The sequence below is a fragment of the Babylonia areolata genome, chromosome 10 (genome assembly GCF_041734735.1).
Source record: "Babylonia areolata isolate BAREFJ2019XMU chromosome 10, ASM4173473v1, whole genome shotgun sequence".
NCBI lineage: Eukaryota > Metazoa > Mollusca > Gastropoda > Neogastropoda > Buccinidae > Babylonia > Babylonia areolata.
Genome location: NC_134885.1, coordinates 3,836,752 through 3,849,251, shown reverse-complemented (window position 1 = coordinate 3,849,251; position 12,500 = coordinate 3,836,752). Strand labels below are relative to the sequence as shown.

General features: G+C 47.3%; 1 protein-coding gene across 1 annotated transcript in view; it reads left to right on the top strand.

Annotated features, from left to right (window-relative positions):
- LOC143286726 (twitchin-like) overlaps nt 1–12,500 on the top strand; it is a 346,369-nt gene that overhangs the window by 98,641 nt on the left and 235,228 nt on the right.

Here is a 12,500-nt window from a genome sequence, read left to right as displayed (position 1 = left end):
TCACCTGAAGAACTGTGACGATGGGGTCAGGATAAAACTGATTCAGTTTGATTCAGTTCATTTGTCTTTCTGTCTCTATATCTGAATCTCATGAACTAGAATTTCGTTTCGCTTGGTTTCTTTTTTTTTTTTCTCTCTCTGTCTCTCTCTCTCTCTGTCTCTCTCTGGACCCCATGGCCAATGACATTTAAGTGTCAACTGTGTGTGTGTGTGTGTGTGTGTGTGTGTGTGTGTGTGTGTGTGTGTGTGTGTGTGTGTGTGTGTGTATGTGTGTGTGTGTGTGTGTGTGTGTGTGTGTGTGTATGTGTGTGTGTATGTGTGTGTGTGTGTGTGTGTGTGTGTGTGTGTGTGTATGTATGTGTGTGTGTGTGTATGTGTGTGTGTATGTGTGTGTGCGTGTATGTGTGTGTGTGTGTATGTGTGTGTGTGTATATGTGTGTGTGTGTGCGTGCGTGTGTGTGTGTGTATGTGTGTGTGTATGTGTGTGTGCGTGTGTGTGTGTATGTGTGTGTGTGTGTGTGTGCGTGTGTGTGTGTGTGTGTGTGTGTGTGTGTGTGTGTGTGTGACCCCCTCTCTCTCTTCTCTCTTCCTCCCCCACACCCCCTCCACTCATCGTTTCCCTCTCTAACGTTATCCCCCCCCCCCATCCCCCATCCCCCCCCCCACACACACACACACCTCTTGCCCTTCTCCCTCTGCCCCCTCCCACACCCCCTTCCTCCACTTCCCCACCTCTCCCTCCTCCCTCCCTCCCTGCCAGCGACAAGTGGCGGTGCAGGTGTTGTACAGCAGAAGAACGTCCGGTAGGAAGGATCCCCTGTCTTGTATTTTATTGACTCACTTGTGTAAACAAAGTGAGTCTGTGTTTTAACCCGGTGTTCGGTTGTCTGTGTGTGTGTGTGTGTGTGTGTGTGTGTGTCTGTGTCTGTGTGTCTGTGGTAAACTTTAACATTGACATTTTCTCTGCAAATACTTTGTCAGTTGACACCAAATTAGGCATAAAAACAGGAAAAATTCAGTTCTTTCCAGTCATCTTGTTTAAAACAATATTACACCTCTGGGTTGGGGGCACACACACACACACACACACACACACACACACACACACACACACACACACACACACAAAATGAAGCCTAATTATTTGCAAACTGCATTTACTGTTCTATTTATATTTTTTGTATTCTCTAAACTTGGCACTTTGATCTGATATTCTGACCCAACAACAAGAGCAGTCATTATTATCATTTTGTGTTCAAACAGGAAGTTCTTTTGCTAAGCATGGAGTATTATTTATTTTGCAAACGTTTGGTGCAGATAGTAAAGAAGGGAAATTACTCTGTAATTAATGCTAGGGGACTTAATTTGCTTTTTTCTCATCTTAAACATTACATTTAGAAATTATACTCAATACATAAAAAGCTTGGATATTTTTTAAGTGTATCACAAGTGAGTCTTGAAGGCCTTGCCTCTCTTGTTACTCTTTTTTTTTGTCACAAGAGATTTTCATGTGTGTGAAATTCAGGCTGTTCCCCCCAGAGAGGGCGCGTCGCGTCGCTTCACTGAGAGCGATTATGGGATTCGAACCAGTGCGCTCAGATTCTCATGCTTCCTAGGCAGACACGTTACCCACAAGGACTTCTTCTTCTTCTTCTGCGTTCGTGGGCTGCAACTCCCACGTTCACTCGTATGCACACGAGTGGGCTTTTACGTGTATGACCGTTTTTACCCCGCCATGTAGGCAGCCATACTCCGTTTTCGGGGATGTGCATGCTGGGTATGTTCTTCTTTCCATAACCCACCGAACGCTGACATGGATTACAGGATCTTTAACGTACGTATTTGATCTTCTGCTTGCATTACACACGAAGGGGGTTCAGGCACTAGCAGGTCTGCACATATGTTGACCTGGGAGATCGTAAAAATCTCCACCCTTTACCCACCAGGCGCCGTCACCGTGATTCGAACCCGGGACCCTCAGACTGACAGTCCAACGCTTTAACCACTCGGCTATTGCGCCCGTCACCCACAAGGACAACACTCCACTCTCTCTTTGCACTCTTTTGTGCAGCGGCGGGCCACTTGTGAACAATACAGTGACTCTCTCGGGGGGGGAAAGGTGCGTGAGACAGGGCGGTGAGAACCACGTGATGTGCCGGTGTGGGTACTTGACTTAATCAGGTGCCGGGCTTGTGGCGGCTGGCTCTGGTTTACCTGCAGTTTGTCTGGCTTGGGGAAGTCCTGCAGACACAGCAGCAGCAGCAGTGGTCTCTCTTCTCTCTGTCTGGGCTCAGTTCCGTTCTGACTGCAGCCAGCGTCAGTAGCAGGAGAGGGTGGGAAGTGGAGGAGGGAGGGGGGGGGGGGGGCGGAGGGGGAGGGGGAGGGGGGTGCTGTCTGTTGTAATGGTACTGGGTTTGAGTGGTTAGTTTGCGGTGTGTATTTATCTATCTGTTTATCTATTCATTTATTATGTTTGAAACTTTTTTGAGTGATGTCAACTGAGGAGAGAGGAACTGACAGGATGGGGAAGTTTCAGTTTCAGTTTCAGTAGCTCAAGGAGGCGTCACTGCGTTCGGACAAATCCATATACGCTACACCACATCTGCCAAGCAGATGCCTGACCAGCGTCATAGCCCAACGAGCTTAGTCAGGCCTTGAGAAAAAAAAAGGTGAATAAATAATAGATAAGCGTACATAAATAAGTAAATAAATACATAAATAAATAAATAAATAATTATAATATGAAAAAAAGGTAGTAATAATCAACAAATTGATAGTGATGACATGAGACATGAATAGGATGAGGAAGGGAGAGGGCGGGGCGGGGGGGGGGGGGGAGGGGGGGTTGAATTTCGTTTGAAATCACAGTTGTGGTCAGACGTTCAACAAAAGAGCCAACGAACGAACGAACGAACACACACACACACACACATTACATATACACACACTTACTCACCGTCACACACTTACACACGCACGCAATCATTAACACTCGCGCACGCGCTCACACACACACACACACACACACACACACACACACACACACACACACGCACGCACGCACGCACGCACGCGCACACACACTGACACACACACACATGTGCGCGCGCACACGCACACACACACACGCACACACACACTCTCTCTCTCTCCTGTATTCTTTCTTTTCTTTTTCCCTTTTTTCCTTCTTTTTTTCTTTCTTCTTTCTTTTTCATTGATGGCTTGATGTAAAAAAGCAATTGCTGCTTATTCAATTTACCATCATGAAGTAAAATCTTGACTTGACTTGACTTCACACACACACACACACACACACACACTGACACACACGCACGCACGCACACACACACACACACACACGCACGCACGCACGCACGCACACACACACACACACACACACACACACACACACACACACACACACACACACTGCACCAAGCGCATGAGTGTGGAGGAAGGGCTGTTGTTAATGAAGAGGGTCATATCAGGAGCGGCAATAATTCAGTGAGGCAGCTGTCCTCGAACAGACTCTCCACATAACTATTCTTGTGCTTCCTTCTCTGCTTCCACACCCACGCCCACCCCCCTCACCAGAGCTCTCCCCTCCCCCCCCCTCCTTGTTACTCCTCCCTATCCACCCCCACACCCCCTCCCGTGCACCCTCAACCCGTCCGTCCCCTCTTCTCCACTGTCTGCCGCCTTCAGACTTATTTTGTAATTTGGATTCTTATATACTTTCTTTTGCCCAACACTCGGCTTATATCACAGATTGACATAAGTTTACATTTGGGCCAACAGCAAAGTGAGAGCTGCATTATCAATGGTTTCTCCAGTCAATGGGAAACCATTTACAGCTTAGTCTTTTTGTGAAGGACTATGACTCTCAAACTAGCAGGCAAAATTGCACTGGCTCTTTGTTCTGCAGCCTTGTGGGCTAGTTGGCCTTTGGGAACCATCCCAACGCCGACTGTCCTAAAACCCTCTTGGCCGAGAGAGTGGGGATGTACTTGGGCAAGACACTCTCCTCTATAATCAAATTCTAGCCCAGATAGTCGGGACAGCAGTTGCCTCCTCTGCCGTTCTGATGGTCATAGTCTGACACGACTGACTATCATATATATACTTTCTTCTCTCCGTCTCCACTCCTGTTTTCTCTTCATCGCCTGCTCTCACCTATTTCCCCTGTTGCTAATCTCTGTCAACCACCACCACCACCACCACCACCACCACCACCATCACCACCGCCACCGCCACCCGCAACCCCTCCCCCTGCACCACCCACTCCCCGGCCCCCTCTCCACTGTCTGTCTACCTGAGCAGACTCTTATACGGTGTTCTTGTGGCTCCTTCTCCAATTCCATTGCCAATCCCTCACCAGGACTCTCCCATTCCCCCCCCCCCCCCCTGTAGTGTCTTACTCATCTCCATGGTTACACCTCCACCACCACCACCCCCCCACACACACACACACTGTTTCCACGGGCTGTGCAGGCACGACAAAGATGCTGAGACTGATGCTTTTTTTATTTTTATTTTTTTTTTTTACGTTCGGCTGCAGACTGAAGTGGATTGAACTTTTGGTGATTCCTGTAAAAAGACACATTATCCACCACTGATATTGTGATTAGGAAAGTGTTGCCTCTCTTGAGAATGTTGGACTTGCTGTATAATCTAGATTAGTGTCTCAGGTAAGAATGGAAAGGTGGGGAGGGAGGGAGGGAGGGGGGGGGGTTGGGGTTTGGTCTTGGGGGGTGGGGGTGGAGGGGGGAGGAGGACAACTGGGAGACAAGATAATAAATCCGTCAGACGTTAATTTTGTGGTTCTGTAATGCTGCCAGGCTAGAGTGGTTTGAAGTGTACTTCACACACACACACACACACACACACACACACACACACCACACACACACACACACACACACACATGCACGCACGCACGCACGTACGCACCACACACACACACACACACACACACACACACACACACACACACACACACACACACACACACACACACACACACACACACACACACACACACGTGTATGTGTGTGTGCAAGCGCGCGTTTGTGTTCTACACGCAGAGACAAAGTCAGCATACTGGCATGTGATATTGTCCGTCCGTTTCGAAACACCAGCACGGGTGAGTGTTGAAACGTCAGGGCCGAAGAAACACTGCTGGACAGAAAATAAAGGGGCTGAAGTCTAGAGAAGGAAGGGACACAACCACCACGGCAATCCCAGTGGAAGCAGGAGTGAGCTGGTACAGCAAGCATCACCGGACACCCTCAAGACCCCGGGCAACAGGCGGGCCGGGCATGTCGGCCTCGGGCACCTTGTCACCAACATGCCCACCAAGACCTCAACCCCCAACAACCTTCAGGGCGATGCCCAACACGTCATTAAACGTGATCTCATTCACGACACCCACTCTCCCTCCGAAAACGGATTATGGCTGCCTGTATGTTTAATAGTCAGTCGTGTTCGACTATGACCATCAGAACAGTAGAGAAGGTAACTGCTGTCCCGACTATCTGGGCTAGAATTTGATTATGGTGGAGAGTGTCTTGCCCAAAGTTACATCCCCACTCTCTCGGCCAAGAGGGCTTTAGGACAGTCGGTGTTGGGATGGTTCACAAAGGCCAACTAGCCCCCAAGGCTGCAGCACTAGGAGCCCTTGCATTCTTGCCTCCGAGTTTGAGAGTCATAGTCCTTTACATAAGACTAAGTTGTAAATGATTTCCCATTACAATGGAGAGGCCATTGATAATACAGCTCCCACTTTGCTGTTGGCCCAACTGTAAACTGATGTCAGTCTGTGATATAAGCCGAGTGTTGGGCCGAGCTGCACATGTGGCGAGGCAAAATCAGCCCCTTCCTATCTCTGTGGCTGCCTTCACCTCTACACTCCATCTCGTTCACTACGATCAGCTTCGGATCCACTCCATTTATGCATACCCAGATTCAAACTCTCAACTGTTGGCCACCGTTCTTTCTCTGTCTCTGGACATTGGAATGAACTTTCTCTTTCGCTTCGTCAAGTCTCCACACTCAGCTCTTTCAAGTCTGGCCTTAAAACCCACCTCTTCCCAAAATAGCCTCCCTTGCCTGCCCTTCCTTGTCTTCAGTTTCTCCAGTTTTAGGGTTATGCATGCGTGAGAATGACTGGTGCGAAAAGCGCTTAGATTTGTCCATGCACAAGATTCAGCGCTATATAAATACCATTATTATTATTATTAAAAACATGTGTACGAGTGAGCGTAAGAATGGCAGCCCATGAACGACGACGAAGAAGAAGAGGAAACACCCACAGTGATCATCACTGTCCACAATAGATTGAGCGGCGGCTGATGGACATGTACCCGAACAGGACTGAAGCGAGTGCCAGTGTTCGCGGACTCGGGTGCCATATATGGACAGAGATTTTTAGCGCGTGTAAAATAACCCGTGGCAACAAAAGTGTTTTTGCACCCAGCAAATTTCAGATGGAAAATCGTTTTCTTCAGTAAACTAATAAACAGAAAACAAGGTGGAAAATAGGTGGCGCTTCCTGTAGCGACGTGCTGTCCCTGGAGAGAGCTATTCGATTTTCGCGCAGGAAGATATGTTGCGACAAAAGAGTTGTACAATACAATACAATACAATACAATACAATGCAATACAATACAATACATGTACTTATGTACTTATGATAGTCGTGTCCGACTAAGACCACCAGGACAATAAAGGAGGCAACTGCTGTCCCGACTGTGTGGGCTAGAATTTAATTTTCGTGGAGAGTGTCCCCACTCTCTCGGCCAAAAGGGTTTCTTCTTCTGCTTCTTCTTCTTCAGATGGACACCCCAGTCTCTGCGATGAAGGCAGCTGTACGCTGCAGGTCCTCTACACAGCCGTAGAGCTTCCAGGTCACTGGAGTTGAGTCAGGCCAGTTCCTCTTTCTGAGCGCCCAAAGTGAAGGGATCAGGACTGCAGCAGGTGTTCTGTTGTCTGGCTGTCAGTCCCACAGGGGCATCACGCTGAACGCCCAATGCGGAATTTTGTGTACAACAAGTGGTTCAGGTGGCTGTGGCCTGTCCTGAGTTTGAACACTGATACCTGTTCCTGCCTGTTCAACAGGTACTAGGGGCTGTGTCCTTGTGGGTGTGGCCTGTCCTGAGTTTGAACACTGATACCTGTTCCGACTGTTCAACAGGTACTAGGGGCTGTGTCCTTGTGGCTGTGGCCTGTCCTGAGTTTGAACACTGATACCTGTTCCCGCCTGTTCAACAGGTACTAGGGGCTGTGTCCTTGTGGCTGTGGCCTGTCCTGAGTTTGAACACTGATACCTGTTCCCGCCTGTTCAACAGGTACTAGGGGCTGTGTCCTTGTGGCTGTGGCCTGTCCTGAGTTTGAACACTGATACATGTTCCCGCCTGTTCAACAGGTAGTAGGGGCTGTGTCCTTTTTGTGGCCTGGATGCTGTTGCCGGTAATCCACTTCTCTTCTGTTGCTTGGCTTGGATGATGGTCTTTGCCTCAGAGTAGCTGGTGGACCTATCCTCCTGCTCTTGTGTATAGGAGGAAGGTGGCAGAATGGTTAAGACGCTCAGCTGCCAATACAGAGAGTCCGTGAGGGTGTGGGTTCGAATCCCGCTCTCGCCCTTTCTCCTAAGTTTGACTGGAAAATCAAACTGAGCGTCCAGTCTTTCGGATGAGACGATAAACCGAGGTCCCGTGTGCAGCACGCACTTGGCGCACTGAAAAAGAACCCATGGCAACGAGAGTGTTGTCCTCTGGCGAAATTACGTAAAATGAAATCCACTTTCATAGGTACACAAATATGTAAGCATGCACTCAAGGCCTGACTAAGCGCGTTGGGTTATGCTGCTGGTCAGGCATCTGCTCAACAGATGTGGTGTAGCGTGTATGGATTTGTCCGAACGCAGTGACGCCTCCTTGAGAAAGTGAAACTGAAACTGAAACTCTTGTGTATAGTGTCCTCAGTTTTGATGACAGTAGGCATTGGGATGAGTCCCCAGAAGTCACCTGAACTAGCCCCCAACACAACACAATAACACAATACCACAGCGCTATAGTTTTACCAGTCCCGGAGATGGAGGTACAGGGGAGGGACTGACCCTGACGACAGCAGCCCTGCAGCCAGTGAAAGGAAGGGCAGATAACCGTGAGGGTGGTGTTCTATTGCTGGTGGCGGGGTGGCAACAGGGGAGGTAAAGCATTTACTTGGGCCAGGGATGGGAAACAGCTGTCCAACTGTAGGAGCAGGGCACTGGCATGGCGATAAGGACGGCCCGTACCGCCGGTGCTGGTGGTGGAGATGATAGCAAGGTAAGAGGGGCTGTACTGTAATGCCTGGATTCCTCTTCATACCCCCCTCCCTGCTATGCCTGCCTTACCTCCCTTTGCCTGTAGCGTGGAATGAGGTCATCAGTGGCAAAGACGGTCTCTGGTTATTGATGGTGGTTGGTGGGGTGGGGGGTTGGGGGTGGGGGGGAGCTGAGTTCAGAGATAGTGGCTGGGTTACGGCACACGGCTATGCAACCTCACAGATTGCATCGACAGCAACTGTTTGCTGCTGTGCAGCGCTGTATAGTGGTAGTGGTGGTTGGTTTGGTGAAAGAGAACACCTGACCTTCAGCCTCATATCATGTGTGTGTCTGTATTGTTGCTGGTTGCGTTGACTGCTGTACAGTGTGGAGGAGGAGGAGGGGGAAGAGGAGGCGGAGGAGGAGAAAGGGATTTTGTGTAATGTCCCGTCATGCAAAACGGTAACTGTAGACATTTTCGTAAAAATGAAATTTTTTTCACTTTTGGATGTTATCGTTTAAAGGTAGGAGATTTGGGTAGGGGTGGGCTTGAATGCTTGGTTACCCCCGGCGAAAACGGAGTATGGCTGCCTACGTGGAGCACATTTCGAATATCTGTAAAGTTGCCTATTTGGAACTGCGTAGAATCAGCTCTATCCGCCACTATCTCTCAACCGATGCAACCAAGACACTTGTATGCTCTCTGGTTCTCTCAAGATTGGATTACTGCAACTCTCTTTTGGCCGGCCTTCCCAAATACCTGTTTGACAGACTCCAACGAATTCAGAATAACGCTGCCAGACTCATTTGCAGAGCTTCTAAATTTGACCATGTTTCTCCTCTCCTTCAGTCTCTCCACTGGTTGCCTGTTTCTGATCGAATAGACTATAAGCTATCCACTCTGACCTTTTCTGCAGTCAACGGATCTGGCCCCAAGTATCTTTCTGAACTCATCCATATCTATACCCCGTCTCGCCAGCTCCGTTCTTCCTCTGATACTCGACTTCTCAGGATACCTCACGTCAGAAGTAAGACCTATGGACACAGATCGTTTTCTTTTCAATCGCCAAAGACGTGGAACAAGCTCCCTGATAACCTCCGTCACTCTGATTCCCTCGCATCTTTTAAATCTCGTCTCAAAACTCACCTTTTCCCTCAGCAATAAGTTCAATTGTGGCAGGTCCACAACTACGTGCATGTATATGAATGTGTATTGTGTGTGCGTGTGTTTATGTAAGTTTGTGCCTGCCTATGTGTGCGTATTTGTTAGGGTAGCTGTTAGATACACATGTATGTTAAAATGTATGTATGCAGTGTGTGTGTGTGTGTGCGTGCGTGCGTGTGTGTGTGCGCGTACGTGCGTGCGTGCGTGTGTGTGTGTGTGTGTGGTCACATTTTGGTGTGTGTATGTAACATAGATATAATGTTTTATGTTATCAAAAGCGTTTTTGTAAAGCACCTAGAGCAGATTTCTGGATAGTGTGCTATATAAGTATCCATTATTATTATTATTATTAAAAACGGTCATGCACGTAAAAGCCCACTCGTGTACACTGATGCGAGTGAACGTTGGAGTTGCAGCCCATGAACGAAGAAGAAGAAGAAGGTTTGGTTATTTGTGGAGTGTGTCCTTGTTTTTTCATTAGTTTTTAGAGTGTGGTCTATACCTGTTTATCGTGTGTGTGTTGGGGGGGGGGATGTGTGCCTGGAAACACACACACACACACACACACACACACACACACACACAGAGAGAGAGAGAGAGAGAGAGAGAGAGAGAGAGAGAGAGAGAGATTTTGATAAATTCCACATGAATCCACATGATATCAATCTTTCGCTCAAGATCGACAGTACAATACTGAATGCCCATGACAAGAGAGAGCATTACCTGTGTTCCATGGGCACACTGTGTATCTAAAAGATTACACCGCACAGAGCTTCCCTTCCCAAGGCAGATAGATATCTGTGGATGTCTGTGGATGCCTGTGGATGTCTGTGGATGTCTGTGGATGCCTGTGGATGCCTGTGGAAGACTGCTCACCAACTAGTCAGGGGTGGGGGTGAGGAGGGGCTGGAGGGTGGCGGCAAAGGGGGCCCGGGGGAAGTTGGGGGGGGGGGGAGGCACATCAAACTGTCACATTAACCACCACTTAGTTCCCCTCCATTGTAAACACTGGGCGCGGCCGTGTGGAAAGCCTGGAGTTAAATTTCAGTCCCGTTTGAAGGCAACAAACCAGCTCTCTGTCTCTCTATCAAACACACACACACACACACACACACACACACACACACACACACACACACACACACACACACACACACATGAATGCGTGATTGCACATATTCACACTCATGCACACATGTACACATATTATCACAAAACACAAATTTCGTTATTGATAACACTCTCACTTAGTGCGAAAACGTTTAATTCTTTCCATACGAACGGCGAAAGAGACGACGTTAACAGCTTTTCACCCCAATTACCATCATCAAAATATTGCAAGCGGAAGGCTCTTATACTGAAGACGTGAATGTTGACAAAGAATACCACAATTCTGACGACGGAAGCTAAAGTTTGGGTCATTCAGACACCCACTGGACATCCGAGGGGTCTGTGTAGAGGAGAAGAGAGGACTGGCCGTACTGAGTGAGTTAAATTGGAAAACGTCCAATCAACATCGAATCAGAGAAGCAAAAGTGCCTTTATTAACCCCCTTTGTGTGTACACGACGCGAAAGATGACATATGCACGTTAAAGATCCCGCAATCCATGCCACCATGAAATGAAGTAAATGGAAACAGCAACACTGAAGGTCAGCATGCATCCCCTCACCACCACCACCCTCCCGCAAACATGGAGATTATCTCTCAAAATCGCGGAGTCACAACACAATACAATACATTACAAGGCAATACAATACAATGCAAGACAATGCAACGCAATACAATACAGTATAGTACAGTACAGTGCATTTCAAGGCCTGACTAAGCGCGTTGGGTTACGCTGCTGGTCAAGCATCTGCTTGGCAGATGTGGTGTAGCATATATGGATTTGTCCGAACGCAGTGACGCCTCCTTGAGAAACTGAACTGAACTGAACAGTACAGTACAGTACAGCACAGTACAATACAACACAATACAGTGCAACACAGCACATGGCAGTACGTATACAATACAATACAATACAATACAGCACAACACACGGCAGCACGTATACAATACAATACAATACAATGCAATACAATGGCAGCACGTATACAATACAATACAATGCAACACATGACAGTACGTATACAATAAAATACAATACAATACAATACAATACAACACATAGCAGCACGTATACAATACAATAAAATACAATGCAATACAACACATGGCAGCACGTATACAATACAATAAAATACAATACAACACATGGCAGCACGTATACAATACAATAAAATACAATGCAATACAACACATGGCAGCACGTATACAATACAATACAATACAACACATGGCAGCACGTATACAATACAATAAAATACAATACAATACAACACATGGCAGCACGTATACAATACAATAAAATACAATACAATACAACACATGGCAGCACGTATACAATACAATACAACACATGGCAGCACGTATACAATACAACACATGGCAGCACGTATACAATACAATAAAATACAACACATGGCAGCACGTATACAATACAATAAAATACAATGCAATACAACACATGGCAGCACGTATACAATACAATAAAATACAATACAATACAACACATGGCAGCACGTATGCAATACAATAAAATACAATACAATACAACACACGGCAGCACGTATACAATACAACAAAATACAATACAACACATGGCAGCACGTACACAATACAATGCAATACAATACACTACATGGGAGCACGTATTGACAGTGCTGTGGTGTGTCAAGTTGAGAGTGTGGCAAAGTTTTAGCAGCCTGGCTGTGTTGATAGTATGGCAAAGTGTTGACAACCTGGCAAAACTAGGAAAAATTATTGACAGTATGGCAAAATGTTGACAGTGTGACAAAGTGTCGACAGCCCGGGGAAAGTGTTGACAGTATGGCAAAATGTTAACAGTCTAGCGATCTGTTGACAGTATGGTAAAGCCCGTTGTTAACAGTATGGCAGAATGTTGACAGTATGTTAAGTGTTGACAGAC